The sequence below is a fragment of the Elephantulus edwardii genome, unplaced genomic scaffold (assembly GCF_000299155.1).
Source record: "Elephantulus edwardii isolate Elephantulus edwardi_28Jun2011 unplaced genomic scaffold, EleEdw1.0 scaffold00098, whole genome shotgun sequence".
In the NCBI taxonomy this organism is placed as follows: domain Eukaryota; kingdom Metazoa; phylum Chordata; class Mammalia; order Macroscelidea; family Macroscelididae; genus Elephantulus; species Elephantulus edwardii.
Window position 1 is genome coordinate 9,960,801 of NW_006399848.1, and position 14,966 is coordinate 9,975,766.

The 14,966-nt window shown below is 39.8% G+C and overlaps 1 pseudogene; it reads left to right on the plus strand.

Moving 5' to 3' along the window:
* Positions 1-1,456: 1,456 nt before the first annotated feature.
* Positions 1,457-11,870, plus strand: LOC102870419 (annotated as a pseudogene).
* Positions 11,871-14,966: the final 3,096 nt, after the last annotated feature.

Here is a 14,966-nt window from a genome sequence, read left to right on the forward strand (position 1 = left end):
ATTATGAGGTGGCTAAACACAGTATTTGTCAAGTATAATCAGAAATAGATGGCTTAACTTCTGCACAGTTGAACAGTCTGATCTTGTGATGGATGCAAGAGTTGAATGTCCCATACACTTTCAGAGCTTTTAAACAGCTATGAATTGGAGAAGATCCTTCTTCTTAGCTTTTAACACTTTGAAAGAAAACCACTTCATTAATAAAAAATCAATGTTGACTGTTCTCTCATCAAATATTATCCTCTAAGGAATGAAATAGATTTTAGTCTATAGGTTTTATGGGAGAAATTGAATTAGCATTGTTATTTATCTTGGAGTCAATTTTTTTTATTATTGGTTTGCTTACAAAGTTTGTAGACATTGTATTTCACACTATTCTTAATTCAAATTGTGTTTCATACAATCATTCTTATGCATTATGCTTTATAAAAGTAATCACCATTGGACCTTGCCTATCATTGTCGTTATGTGCTGTCGAGTCATTTGCGACTCATAGTGACCCTATGTACAACAGCCCTAAACCGTGCTCCTGTGCCAATCTCATTGCCTCTGACACACCCATCCCGATTACCCCAGTCACTGAATCAATCCACTTCATAGAGGGCCTTTCCCTCCTGCGCCGTCCCTCCACTCTACCCAGCATGATGTCCCTCTCTAAAGACCTGTCTCTCCTTACAACATGTCCAAAGTATGTCAGGCAAAGCCCCAGAATCCTTGCCTCCAAGGAGCAGCCTGGTTTAACCCTCTCTAGGATGAATCTGTTTGTTTCCATAGCAGTCCATGGTACATTCAATACTCTTCTCCAGCACCACAGCTCAACGGCGTCAATTCTCCTTCTATCCTCCCTAGTCATTGTCCAACTCTCTGATGCATAACAAGTGACTATAAAGACCATGGCCTGTATCAGGTGCACCTTAGTCTCCAGAGAGACACCGCTGCTCTTGAGTACTTTAGAGAGGTCCCTAACCGCAGACTTTCCCATCGCAATACGTTTTTTGATTTCCTGGCTACTGGTGCCAAGAGTGTTGACCGTGGAGCCGAGCAAACTGAAACTGTGAACAATCTCAATCTCTTCGCCATCCATCCTGATGCTACCGATTGGTCCGGTGCCTATCATTACCCTGTCTTTTTCTGCCTGGATCCTTCCCACTTTCTTCCCCTGCCTCCCTCCACCCTGTGGTTTCACCATTACCCATCCTCAGTCCTTCTCCCCTTGTGTCCTCATACATATTTTATTAGTTAATCCTTCTATATTTATAATAATGGTCTTATGCAAAAATTGCCCCTTTTGGGATACAATCACTGTAATATTAAAGTACATTATAAAAATAATTGAAATATACAAAATGAGGGACGTATAACCAGTACATTAAACTGCATTTAATATTCATGTAGATAAATGACAAAGAACAAGTCATCTGGTGGTTCTGTCAGTCTACTGATAAAGTTCTACGAAATGACGCTCTTTCTGAAGACCATCTTGAATGTGGTCACTGCAATTAAAAAAAAAAAGAATCTCAGCAAAAGTATCTCTGCTGATGTAAGTGGATTAATAACGAAAAGGCCCTAACGTCTTAGAACTTTGTAGAACAAAGTCAGCATTTTATAAATAAATGGTCATGGAAATACAAATCATTCCCCAGTGCCAAGCCCTTGTTTCTCTTACTTAATCTCATTTATCAGGGTTATCACTGACTTCTTTAAAACAGTTTTCCAGTTGCCTTTGGGATCCAGTAATGGTATGGTTGGAATTTGCATATAAGGCTTTGACTGGAACTTCCAGGCTTGCTCTCAAAAATCCTTCTCCTTGCAAATCTCGCTATGGATAAATGCTTTTCCTGTTGATAATATGCTTTCAAAAGTTAAAAGATACTGTTTACGTTAACTCTCCATGTATTATTCTAAAAATTTAACTTTTTAGAATTTTTTTCTTATTGATATTATAGTTTTCTCCAAACTTCTTAAGAACATTCTGACTTAAATTCCTCAGACTTTGTGCTGGAAAAACTTATATCCAAAGCATTCTTATTGAATTTTAAAAATATAAAGAAAAAATTAAAAGACTAGACAATTTACTCTTATGAAAATTATAGCTAAGAATACTATGGGCAGGGATACTGTGTCACCTGAGATTGCTGTGAATTGAAAATCAACTGAACAAGCCTGAGTAACAAAATTATAAGAGATGTTTTTCGCAGGGGTGTGAGGGGAAGTTGCATTTCATGTAATTTCTATTCTTAGTAGGGAGCTCTGGTGGCCTAGTGTGAGGAGCTGTGCTGCCAACCTGAAGGCACACAGTTCAAATCCACAGGCTGCTCTGTGGCGTAAAGATGAACAGTCTTGTGTGTGATTTATTGACTCTGAAAACCTGCTGGAGGATCAGCTATGAGTCAGTTCCAATGCAACAATATATAAAGAAAACTATCCTTAGAAGGGTAAAAACCAAGAAAATACTTCGTTTGTAATTCAACTATGAATATCTATTACAGGCACCTCTCATGTTAATTTGTGTTAATTGTGTTTCACTTGTGCATTTTTTAAAAAAATTAATTGAAGCCTTTGGCAATCCTGTGTCAAACAGATATATCAGTGCCATCTTTCATATATTACATGCTCACTTGAGGTCTCTTTGTCGTATTAATTCTCACAAATATTCTAAAGTTTTCATCATGCTGTTGCTCATTTAACGGACTTTAGTATAGAATAAGCTTAACTTTTGTAGGCATTGGGAAGCCAAAACATTCATGTAACTAGCTTTGTAGAAATATCTGCTTTATTGCTGTGGTCTGGAATCAAATTCATAATTATGTCCTAGGTATACCTATTAGAGAAATGTTAAGTTTATTGTAACAATATCTGTAATTGCATGAATTGAGATGAAATTGTAAATATAACTGAAATTTGGATCATCTACATTTTTGATGTTTTGACTAAAAAAAGTAATTGTAAAGCTAATAACTAGAAAATACCTCTTAAAGCACTGATTCAGGGGAGGTCTGGTGGTCTAGTGGCAAGTAGCTGCACTGCAATCCCATAGGTATATGGTTCGAATCCACCAGATGCTCTGCTGGAGAAGGAGGGCAAATATCCTCCTGTACCAGTCAGATCTGATTTGACAGTACACACACACACAAAATAGTAAAATAAATTAAAAAAAAGCACTGATTCAGGTACTTAACTATGAATATATGATTGCTACTAACAAACAAGAAGCAGTACAAAATTAACTTCTGAGTATGTTGTTGTTGTTGTTATGTGCCGTCGAGTCACCTGCGACTCATAGCGACCCTATGTACAACAGCCCTAAACTCCGCTCTGTCCTGTGCCAATCGCACTGTCTCTGACACTCCCATCCCAATTATCCCAGTCACTGAATCAATCCACCTCATAGAGGGCCTTCCTCTCCTGCGCCGTCCCTCCACCCTCCCAAGCATGATGTCCCTCTCTAAGGACTGGTCTCTCCTCACAACATGTCCAAAGTAAGTTAGACGGAGCCTCAGAATCCTTGCCTCCAACGAGCCACCCGGTTTAACCCTTTCCAGGACAAATCTGTTTGTTTTCCTAGCAGTCCATGGTATTCTCAATACTCTTCTCCAGCACCACAACTCAAAGGCATCAATTCTCCTTCTATCCTCCTTGGTCATTGTCCAACTCTCTGATGCATAACAAGTGATTGCGAAGACCATGGCCTGTATCAGACGCACCTTAGTCTCCAGAGAGACACCACTGCTCTTCAGCACTTTGGAGAGGTCCCTAACAGCAGACTTTCCCATGGTAATGCGCCTTTTAATTTCCTGGCTGCTGGTGCCAAGACTGTTGACTATGGAGCCAAGCAAACTAAAGCTGTGTACAATCTCAATCTCTTCACCATCCATCCTGATGCTGCCGATTGGTCCAGTGGTGAGAATCTTTGTCTTCTTGACATTGAGCCTCAATCCGTATTGCAGGCTGCAGTCCTTGACCCTGTGCAGCGAGTGCATGAGGTCCTCCTCAGTTTCAGCAAGCAGGGTTGTGTCATCCGCATAACGCAGATTGTTGATAAATCATCCACCAATCCTGACCCCACATTTCTCCTCATAGAGCCCATTGACTCCTCATAGAGCTTCATTGACTATGCAAAGGCATTTGACTGTGTAGATCATAACAAACTGTGGCTGACTCTGAGAAGAATGGGAATCCCTGAACACTTGATCGTTCTAATGCGAAACTTATACTTGGACCAGGAGGCAGTCGTCAGAACAGAGCAAGGGAACACTGCATGATTCAAAATTGGGAAGGGCGTACGCCAGGGATGCATCCTATCTCCATACCTCTTCAACCTATATGCAGAACAGATTATCCGGGAGGCTGGGCTTCTGAGTATGGTTAATGAAAACTGTAGTACAAACAAGTTGAGAAAACAAAAAAATTATCCTTTAAGATGAATTTGATCAGTTGAGTTTATCCTCATCAGCCCTCTAATCTTTTTTCTATATGAGCACAATTAAGTATTCTGTAATGTCCATTCTTTGAAATGTCCACATTGTGTTATGAAAAATTTATGGTGCATGTGTGGAACCTGTATTTTGGAAATCATTTACAAGGTGCTGCAGTGTAACTTACAGTGAGGAAGGATATGCATTAGAATTGTATCTTTTCACCACACTTAACCTGTGTTCTGAACAATCATCTGAGAAGCTTGACTATATAAAAACGAACAGGGTGTAAGGATTGGAAGAAGATGCATTAACAGTCATATGCATATGACACAACTTTGCTTGTGGAAAATGAAAAAGACTTATAAGTACTTACTGATGATGATAAAAGAAGATGGCATTTACTATCATTATACCTCTGCAGGAAGCAAACAAATATTCTCACATCTGAACCAATAAATAGGATTATATTAAATAGAGGAATATATTGATGTTGTCAAGGAGTTCATTTTACTTGCATCAAACATCAATGTCCACACAATCAGCAATCAAGAAATCAAATGTGTATTATATTGAAAGTACAAAAAAGACCCCTTTAAAGTGTTGAAAAGCAAAGATGTCATTTTGAGAACTTAGGTACATCTTGGTTTGTTAAATTTTAACATATTGTTATTTTTAACAATTTTTTTTATTTTATACTAGTGTATTTATAAAATTCGGATATATGGTTTTTCTGAGGATTCTTCCAATTTCCTTCAACCCTTCCACCAAACTGCACAACCCCATGATCCCATGATTAATCCTTCCACACACACATTCTCATCCCTTTACTTCCTTTTCCCTCCCCTTGGAGCTTCATACTCACTCTACAATAATGGTTTTATATAATATTTGTCCTTTTTAACAAGTATTTTTAATCACATCATATAGTATTGTCAAATGAGTAAGGAAGACAAAATAAGAATTGAAGCCATTAAACTACGATATTGGCAAAGAATATTGAATATACTATGCTTTGCCAGAAAAAACAAATTAATCTATCCTGGAATAAAATATAGTAGTGCTGAATGCTTGTTAAAAATGAGGATGGTAAGACTTTATCTCATGTGCTATGGATATACTATTGGCAAGAATCAGTCCTTTGAGAAGGATGGCATATTTGATAAAATTGTTGTTATGTACCATTGAGTCAGAACCAACTCATAGGTGACCCTCCAGTAGGTTTCCAGAGTCTATAATTGGAAGGGAAGAGAGTACCCATCCATCTCTTAAGAAGACGCTAAGAAGCTGGTGGCTTGAAACCATCTGCCTTTGGGTTGGCAGCATAACTTCTTACCACTAAGCCGTCAGAGTGGGTTAAGGAAAAAGTGGAAGGCCCTCAGCAAGATGGATGAATACAATTACAACAGAATTTCAATTATTACAGCAATTATGAGGGTGTCACATTACTGGGAAATAATTCGTTTTGTACATGGTGTTGCAACAAGTCATAACAGATTCCATGAATGTAATAATAACAATCCTCTCTTGTACCAGGAGCCCTGGTAGCACACTAGTTAAGCACTAGGGTGCTAACTGAAAGGTCAGTAGTGTGAACCCCTTCTTCACCTCTCCGAGAAGAAGGCTGCAATAGACAACTTCTGCGCAGGTTTACAGCCATGGATTCACATGATGCCCTTCTACCCTGCCCTACAGGGTTTCTGTGAGAATCTGCTGGCTTGCTAGCAGTAGGTTTTGTTTTGATTTTTAGATCTCCCTTTTCCTGTTTTAAAAAAATCTTTTTAAACATTTACTTCTAGATTATTAATGGTCAAGAGGATTTGTTCTGAGTGAATAATTTGGCACTTTAAGTAGGCTGAAGAAAAAACCCCAACACCACCCAAAGGAAGTAATTCTAAAAAGAATTAAAACATTTTTTTTCATTAGTTGTGGCATTTCAATTCTGTTCAGAGATCCTCTCAAATTTCGCTGGTGATAGTTTCTATGGTAACTGGAGAATGTGCTCTAATGAGTCTTGAAACAGACAAATAAGAATCTTTGCTTCTTTCAAGTGGGCAACAATTTTACTTTTCTAATGCTTAATAAGACATTTGAATCTATTTGGGTTACAAACAAAAGTTGGAAGAAAGTCAGTCTTGCCAACCACAGAAAAGTTTGAAAAGTATCAGTGAAGTTGAGGTTTTGGTCAAATACTTACATCCCAGCTGTTTCAGGTTTTCCAAGGCACCTTCTTTATATTGTGTGATACTAAATGTACTGTCATGAAGAACTATAAAAACTATTTTTTTTTAAATCTAAGCACATATGTGGGAGCTCTGGTGGAGGAGTCTTCCAGGAGTTGTGTTGCTAAACTAAACCAAGGCATCTCTGGCTATTCAAATCCACCAGTAAATAGCCCTGTGAAAGAACAGTGGCCATTCTTCTAGTGTAATTTATAGCCTTGGGTAAACCATCTGAAGGATTAACCCTGAATTGGTTATAACTGGATGACAATTAGAGATAATCAAAGCACATACACTCCTTTCCATTGTTATTTCAACTGTAAAATAGATTCCTTGTTATGGAATATAAAATATAAAGTTGGAAAACTGCAAAAAGCAAAAACTATCTCTTTTAGAAACTTTTCCCCCACTTTGGATAGATAGACGGGGACAGATTGATAGGAATGTACAAATGAAAGTATTAGAGATGAATATTTTCAAACTACTAAGGTGAAAAACGGGTATGAGTTTTCCAAGACTAAAAAATTAACCAAAAACCAAACCAATAAAGCACAACCAAAAACTAAAAAACTATCATCCAATTGACTCTCATAGCTACCCAGTAGAGCCAAACCATAGTGTTTCCAAGGCTATAAATCTTTACAGTGAACTATTCCTCTACAAAACAGCTGCGACCACCAACCTTTGATTAGTAACTGAGTTCTTTACTACTGCTTCACCTACTTCACCAAGCTTCCTCAACTGATGTTACTCAACAGTTAATCATGACTTTATTTTAAAAGATTTCTTTATAAACTTGTATGTTGTTGTTGTTGTTTAATGCCATCGAGTCGTAGACGACTCATAGCGACCCTATGAATGAACAGCCTGAGCACTGTTCGTACGTAGAGTTTCCAGAGGCAAGCCATTTTGGAAGTGGATGCCGCTCATGCTTCCAGGTAAACTTGTATAGCCAAGATAATAAAGAGATAAATCTACCCTAATCCTAAACACAAACTAAATAAGAACCTAGGCTTCTTCCTGATGAGGAATCTATGATTCCCTTAGTTGTGACCTAAGTGAGCAGAGCCACCTGGCTGCAAAGTGTGACACCGAAGACCTCTCATTGAATCTACTTGGTTTCAAGTTAAGAAAGTTATGTGTCAGGGTTATATCCTCTCTCCAAACCTATTAATCTATATACTAAGCAAATTATTCAAGAAGCTGGACTCAATTAAGAAAATTATGGCAGCAGAGGAGGGAAGACTCATCAACAATCTGTGTTATGCAGATGACACAACCTTGCTTGTTGAAAGTGAGGAGAACTTGAAGCACTTGCTGCAGAAGATCAAAGACTTTCAATATGGATTACATCTCAACGTCAAAAAAACCCAAAAATTCTCACTAGTAGACCGATAAGCAACATCATGCTAAATGATGCTGAAGAGATTGAAATTGTCAATGACTTCTACTATCAACACCCTTGGTACCAACAGTCTGGAGATCAGGAGACTTATTGCATTGGGAAAGTCTGTAGTTAGGGTCCTCTCCAAATTACTGAGGGACAATGATGTCAGTGAAGAAGAAGCAATGATAACAGTTTGAGGACTAATGTGCTCTTGATTCAAGTCACGATCTTTTCAATCACTTGCTATGCTGGACAATGAATGAGGATGAAAGAAGAATTGATGCTTTTGAGCTGTGCTGTTGGCAAAGAGTACTGAACATCCCATGGACTGCCAAAAGAACAAACAGGTATATCTTGGAGAAAGTAAACTCAGTGTGGTCCTTGGAGGCAAGAATAACAAAGCTTTGTCTCACATATTTTTGGGGGTGTGTCGTTGGAAGAGATTATTTTTTGAGGATAGACATCAATCTTGGAAAGGTGGAGGGTCAACAAAAGAAAGAAGGACCCTTAAACACATGAATTGAATTGACAGTGACTGCTGCAATGAGCTCATGAATGGCCGAAATGATGAAGATGGCACAGGGTAGGATAGAATTCAGATTTTTTGTTCATAGGATCTCTATGAGTCAGACTCAACTCAACAACACCTAACAACAGCAATGGATTAATGGACCCTGGTAGCATATGTGTTGTGCTACTAATCTAGTGCTTTTCTCTAAATCCATCATCCACTTCTCAGGAGAAAGGCATTCTTGTTACATAAAGATTTACCACCTTAGGAATCAGATGGAGGATAGATATAAATTGAAATTCAGTTGACAGTAATGAAGTTGGACTAACTTATCGCCTCTTGTATTCTGGTGGCCTAGTGGCAAGAACCTGCACTGTAATTTTGAAGGGACATGATTTAGGGCCACCAGCCACTTTGTGGGAGAAGGATGGGCAATCTCCTCCCATGTGATTAACTGCCTCTGAAAACCAGCCGAGGGTCAGCTATGGGTTAGCTCTGAATCGATGGTACACAACAACAGTATACAAATATGTGATGTTAAGCAAACTGAATGTGTGACAAAGGTGCAAAGTGTGGGACTCAAGGTACTCAAGTAAAACTTTTGGTTTGGAACTCTTCAAAGTAAAGAGCTAGAATATGCCCATCAACTGCCATTTGAAACCCTATGACCTGGGCATCATAATAGGCAAAGTAGCTCCTGGCTCACATGGTATCTTTGAATGGATACCCCTACATTTGAGGCTATAAAATGCTGTACTGGGATTGACAGCTGGACGTGTAAAATACAAACTGAGTTTAAGTTCACCCTGACCCCCTCATCTAGACACTTATATCCACTATCAGTTGCAGAACATTGAGGAGATGGCCCAGGTGTATGTTATTGAAAACACAGTGATGAAAAGAACAGGCCTTTCAATATTAACTAAACTATGAATTGAATCTGCTGATGAAGAAACTTTAAACACATTACATCAAAATTGATTGAGATTTCCTATCTTCCAGAAACACTGCATAAGGAATGCAAGGATGGAATCTGAATGAAATGCTGTATTGTGTGAAACAAATTATAAATACATCTATTTATTTATAAATATAAATTACCATGTGATGCAGAGTAAAAATGCTATAATAGTACATATGATTGTTTTTGTTGATTGCTTTCAAATCGAGCATGACTCAGTAACCCTATGAACAAAAGGTCTGAAGCCCCTCTACAAAAATTGACATTTATCAAAGTTCATAGAGTTTCTGGAAGCATGTTATTTAGGTAGTGGAGACCACTCCTGCTTTAATCATATGTACACTTAGAGAAGCAGGAGTGGCCTCCACTTCCTTAAATAGCTTGCCTCCAGAAACCCTATGAACCAGGAGAAAGGATGAAAGTCACTCTCGAAAGTGTCGAGGACTTTCGTTCATAGGGTCGCTATGAGTCGCCTACGATTGGACGGCACTTAACAACACAGAGATCAGTTGGCCTAATGGGCCAAAAGCGATGCTACCAAGCCAAAGGTGGGTGACTCTAATCTGCGGCCCTCAGGCCTGTTTTTCATTGTTTTTGTTCAAACATTCTTCTAGGTCGTAGAACCCTGGTGGGTCCACTTGCCATACAGAGGTAACTTGTGGGTGCTGTGAAGCTGAACACTGTGACACTGATGTGTCGAATGTGATAATGGTTTCCCATGGTGGACAGTGTCTGGTGGAGCTCCCCAATTAAAACAAGCTTGGAAGCAGGAGTGGCATCCACTTCTGTAAATAATTTGCCTCTGGAAACCCTACAAACATGGAGAAAGGATGAAAAGTCACACACGCAAGTGTCGAGGACTTTCATTCATAGGGTCGCTGTGAGTTGCCTACTACTTGATGGCACTTAGCAACAACAATAACAACACACCTATAGATGGTAATGAGAGAAGGAGGAGATCATCTGGGTGGGTGGACAGGAAGAAAGACTTCTGAAAGGTTTAAAAGTATAAAGTTAAAGAAACAATTCTAGGGGAGCTCTGGTGGCCTAGTGGCAAGAAGCTGCACTGCAATCCCAGAGGCTCAGGGTTCAAATCCACCAGATGCCATGCGGGGAAAAGAGAGACAATCTCTTCCTGTACCAGTCAGATCCGATTTGACGGTACACACACACACACACACACACACACACATAATAATAATTTAAAAATCTAAAAAGAAAAAGAAACAATTCTTTAGCAGAAAAAACAACCTAAGTGTTAAAACACATTCCAGCAAATGACTAAATTTCAAAGATGAAGTATGATGGTCAAAAACAAAAACTAGGACAAGGGAAAGACAGCAGCGTCGTAAGGACTGGTGCAGAGGCCGCTTCAGCAGGTGTCTGGGCTGCTGAGGAGGTGGGTCCACCGGTCGGCGCTGGTGGGACTGCAGGTGACAGTCCGTGATGCTGTAAATCAGGGGATGGATGAGGAATTGGAAAGAGATGAGAAGGATTTTCTGCTTGGGGAGGAAGTTGCCCAACATGGCGGAGCGTACAAAGAGCATACAGGCCTTTGGAAGAAATATGGAAACAAGCGGATTGTAGACACCCCCATATCTGAGATGGGCTTCACTGGAATTACTCTTGGTGCAGCTATGGCTGGGTTTCGACCTATTTGTGAATTTATGACCTTCAGTTACTCAATGCAAGCCATTGACCAGGTTATAAACGCTGCTACCAAGACTTACTACATGTTCGGGTATCTTCAGTCTGTGTATTTAGGGGGTCCAACGGTGCTTGGGCAAGAGTGGCTGCCCAGCACACACAGTGCTTTGCTGCTTCCTATGGGCTCTTCCCAGGCTTAAAAGTGGTAAGCCCCTGGAATTCAAAAGGACTTATTAAATCAGTCATTCAGGATAACAACCCAGTGGTAATGTTAGAGAATGAATTGATGTATGGAGTTTCAGTTTAATTCCCTGAGGCAGCTCAGTCAAAATATTTTCTAGTACCTATTGGAAAAGCCAAAATAGAAAGGCCAGGGACTCATGTAACCGTGGTTTTCCATTCAAGACCTGTTGGCCATTGCTTAGAAGCTGCAACAGTGCTATCTAAAGAGGGAATTGAATGTGAGGTAATAAATTTGACCCACGGACATTTAAACCACTGAAGCCAGTGCCATCAAGACAAATCATCTTGTAACTGTTTGGAGTAGGAGACTAAATTTGTGCCAAGATCATGGATGGACCTGCATTCAATTACCTGGATGCATCTGCTGTCCGTGTCACCGGTGCTGACGACCCTATATGCCTTACACAAAGATTTTGGAAGACAATTCCATATCTCAGGTCAAAGATATCATATTTGTGATAAGAAGAAGACATTAAACATCTAGTTTGGGCTTAAATTTTAAGTCACTGGAATTTCTTATTTAAAATACTTGCCAATACTTCACCCTGATTGTACTTATTCAGAAGAATGTACTTATTAAGAGCTTATTCAGAAAGTAATTTTGAAAACAGCAATGGAGATGTCTATGTATTGGGAAGTTGTTTAAATGTATGTGGAAAAACTCCACTCTCCATGCCTTGTTGTGTTTTTTCTGTCCATTACAGTTGCCATGTTCTATGAATAAGACCACTGTACAATGTCACTGTCTCACGAGAAGGACAAGATAGGAATGTGGCCTGATGAGCGACATATCCTAAAGAAATAACTTATATGTATAAGATAAAAGTACATAATCTACTCTTACTGTTAAGATTATTTTGATATGGAATAAAGGAATTCCTGACTCTGAAAAAAAAAATGCAAACAACCAAAAACTGAAAACAGGACTACTTATATTTAACCACATTTTTTTATAACTTCCAGTCACCTTCATGCCTTTGTGAAAAACAAAATTACTATTACAATGAAATGTGCAAGGAGTTGGAGTCAGAAAATCAAAAGGGCAGAACTCGCTCAGCATTTCTTAAGCTCAAGGAACTGAAGAACAAATTCAAACCTCGAGTTGCTATAATCAAGGATGCTTTTGGCAGAATATTAAAGGATCCAGGAAGTATTAAAACAAGATGGAAAAAATATACATTGTATCGAAAGGAATTGGCAGACACAGAAGAATGTAATGAAATAACATATGAGCAAGAGCCTATGGTGATGAAGGAAGACGCAAGCTGCTTTGAAGGAAATAGCAAAAAATAAGGCCCCAAGAATAGATGGTATCCTAATTGACGTATTTCAGCTAACAGATGCTGCCCTGGACGTGCTCACCAAGTTGTGCCAAGAAATCTGGAGAACGACCACTTGGCCAACTGACTGGAAGAGATCGATATTTGTTCCCATTCCAAAGAAGTGTGACCCAACTGAGTGTGGAAACTACAGAACAATCTCATTGATTTCACACACAAGCAAGATTCTACAGAAGATCATCCAAAAACGACTGGAACAGCACATCAGCAGAGAACTGCCGAAAGTCCAGGCTGGGTTTAGAAGGGGTCGTGGTACTAGGGATATTGTAGCTGATGTTAGATGGATGTTAGCTGAAAGTAGGGAATACCAGAAGAATGTCTATCTGTGTTTCATTGATTATGCAAAGGCTTTTGACTGTGTGGATCATAACAAACTGTGGCTGACTCTGAGAAGAATGGGAATCCCAGAACACTTGATTGTGTGGATCATAACAAACTGTGCCTGACTCTGAGAAGAATGGGAATCCCAGAACACTTGATTGTGCTAATGCGAAACCCATACTTGGACCAAGAGGCAGTAGTCAGAACACAGCAAGGAAACACTGCCTGGCTCCAAATTGGGAAAGGTGTACGCCAGGGATGAGTCCTATCTCCATACCTTTTCAACCTGTATGCAGAACAGATTATCTGAGAGGCTGGGCTCTATGAGGAGAAGTGTGGCATCAGGATTGGTGGAAGATCTATTAACAATCGGCGTTATGCAGATGACACAAACCTGTTTTCTGAAACTGAGGAGTCTTTGAGTAGGTAATAAATAAACGAACTTCTTGCTGGTACAATGGCTCTAGAGACACCATCGGGTTTGGGCTACAGACCCTCTCCTTGCTTTAGGGCAGTAAGGGGCTGTGCTATTCTTACTCCCTCTGTCACTTACTGACATTCACAGCCTTGTCACTTACCGAAAGACATTCACAGGCCTGAGCCCATGTACCGATTTGGATTGTTTTTGTTTTGTATTTCCTCTTTAAGCAGGGAGATGCACAGTAATGAAGAGGCAGGCTGAGTTTGGACTTGTTCGCGCAGTACTGTCCAGCGAGCACGATGAATGGATAAATGAAGGCGGGTTGCTGGTTTATGAAGCAAGGAGTCCTGAAGATCCCAGATGTGTTGATTTGGCTCACGTGGGGTTGAGGCTGAGCGAGGGGACCAGCTGGAGTGAACTCGTGAGGCCGCAGCTAATACTAGTCTGGACCTCACCACAGATAGCTAGGAATTCCTTGACTGGAACCCAGCCAAATGAAGAGACTATGTCTCATTCTGAGAGCTAGTGTTGATTACTGTTAACTGACAGTTTGCCCAGAACTGGACCATTTTTCTTTCTTTATTTCCTTATTTCTTTTTCTCTTTTATGTCAAGAAACTTTTTCTTTTATACTGGTTTATGTACAAAGTTGGCATACATTGATTTTCAGACCAGATCATTCCCACTTCTTTTACCCTCCCCTCCATTCACCCATAAAATTGTGCATCTCTATGATGAACGCCCCTCTCCCATCATCCCCCCTCTGCTTCCCTCCTCCCCTCCCACTGGATTCTCACACATGTTTGACAACGGTCCTATACAGTATTTGTCCTTTTGTCATCATTTGTCCTTGAGCTTGAACTGGATCTTTGTTAATAGATACAGATTCAAATGTAAGACAAGATGCTTCAGAGAAAAAGACATCCTTGTTTCCTCTGAGTAGTGGTTTGATATTATATGTACTATTATATAGTAGTGGTTGTGTTAGTACATGTCATTGAGTCACCTTCAGCTCATAGCAACCCTAGACACAACAGCTCTGAACCCTGCTCTATCTTACGCTAATATCGTGGTCTCTGACAGACACATCTACCCTTACTACCCCAGTCACTGAATCAATCCATCTCATACAGGATCTTTCTCTTTGTTATCCCTCCATCCTTCTCCTTCCAAGCATAATTTCCTGCCAACATGCCCAAAGTACAGAGCTTCAAAATCCTTGCCTCCAAAGTGCAGCCTCTCCAGAGTTTTTACCCTCTCCAAGATGAACCTGTTTGTTCTCTTAGAAGTTCAATGTATATTTAATACGCTTCTCCAGCACCATAACTCAAAGGCACCTATTCTTCTTCTATCATCCATTGTTGTTGTCCAGCTCTCTGATGTATATAGCAAGTATTTGTGAAGACCATGACCTGAGTCAGATCTTACTCTTCAGGTCCCTCCAAGCACATTTTCTCAATGCAATTTGTCTTTTGATTTCCTGGCTGCTGGTACCCAGA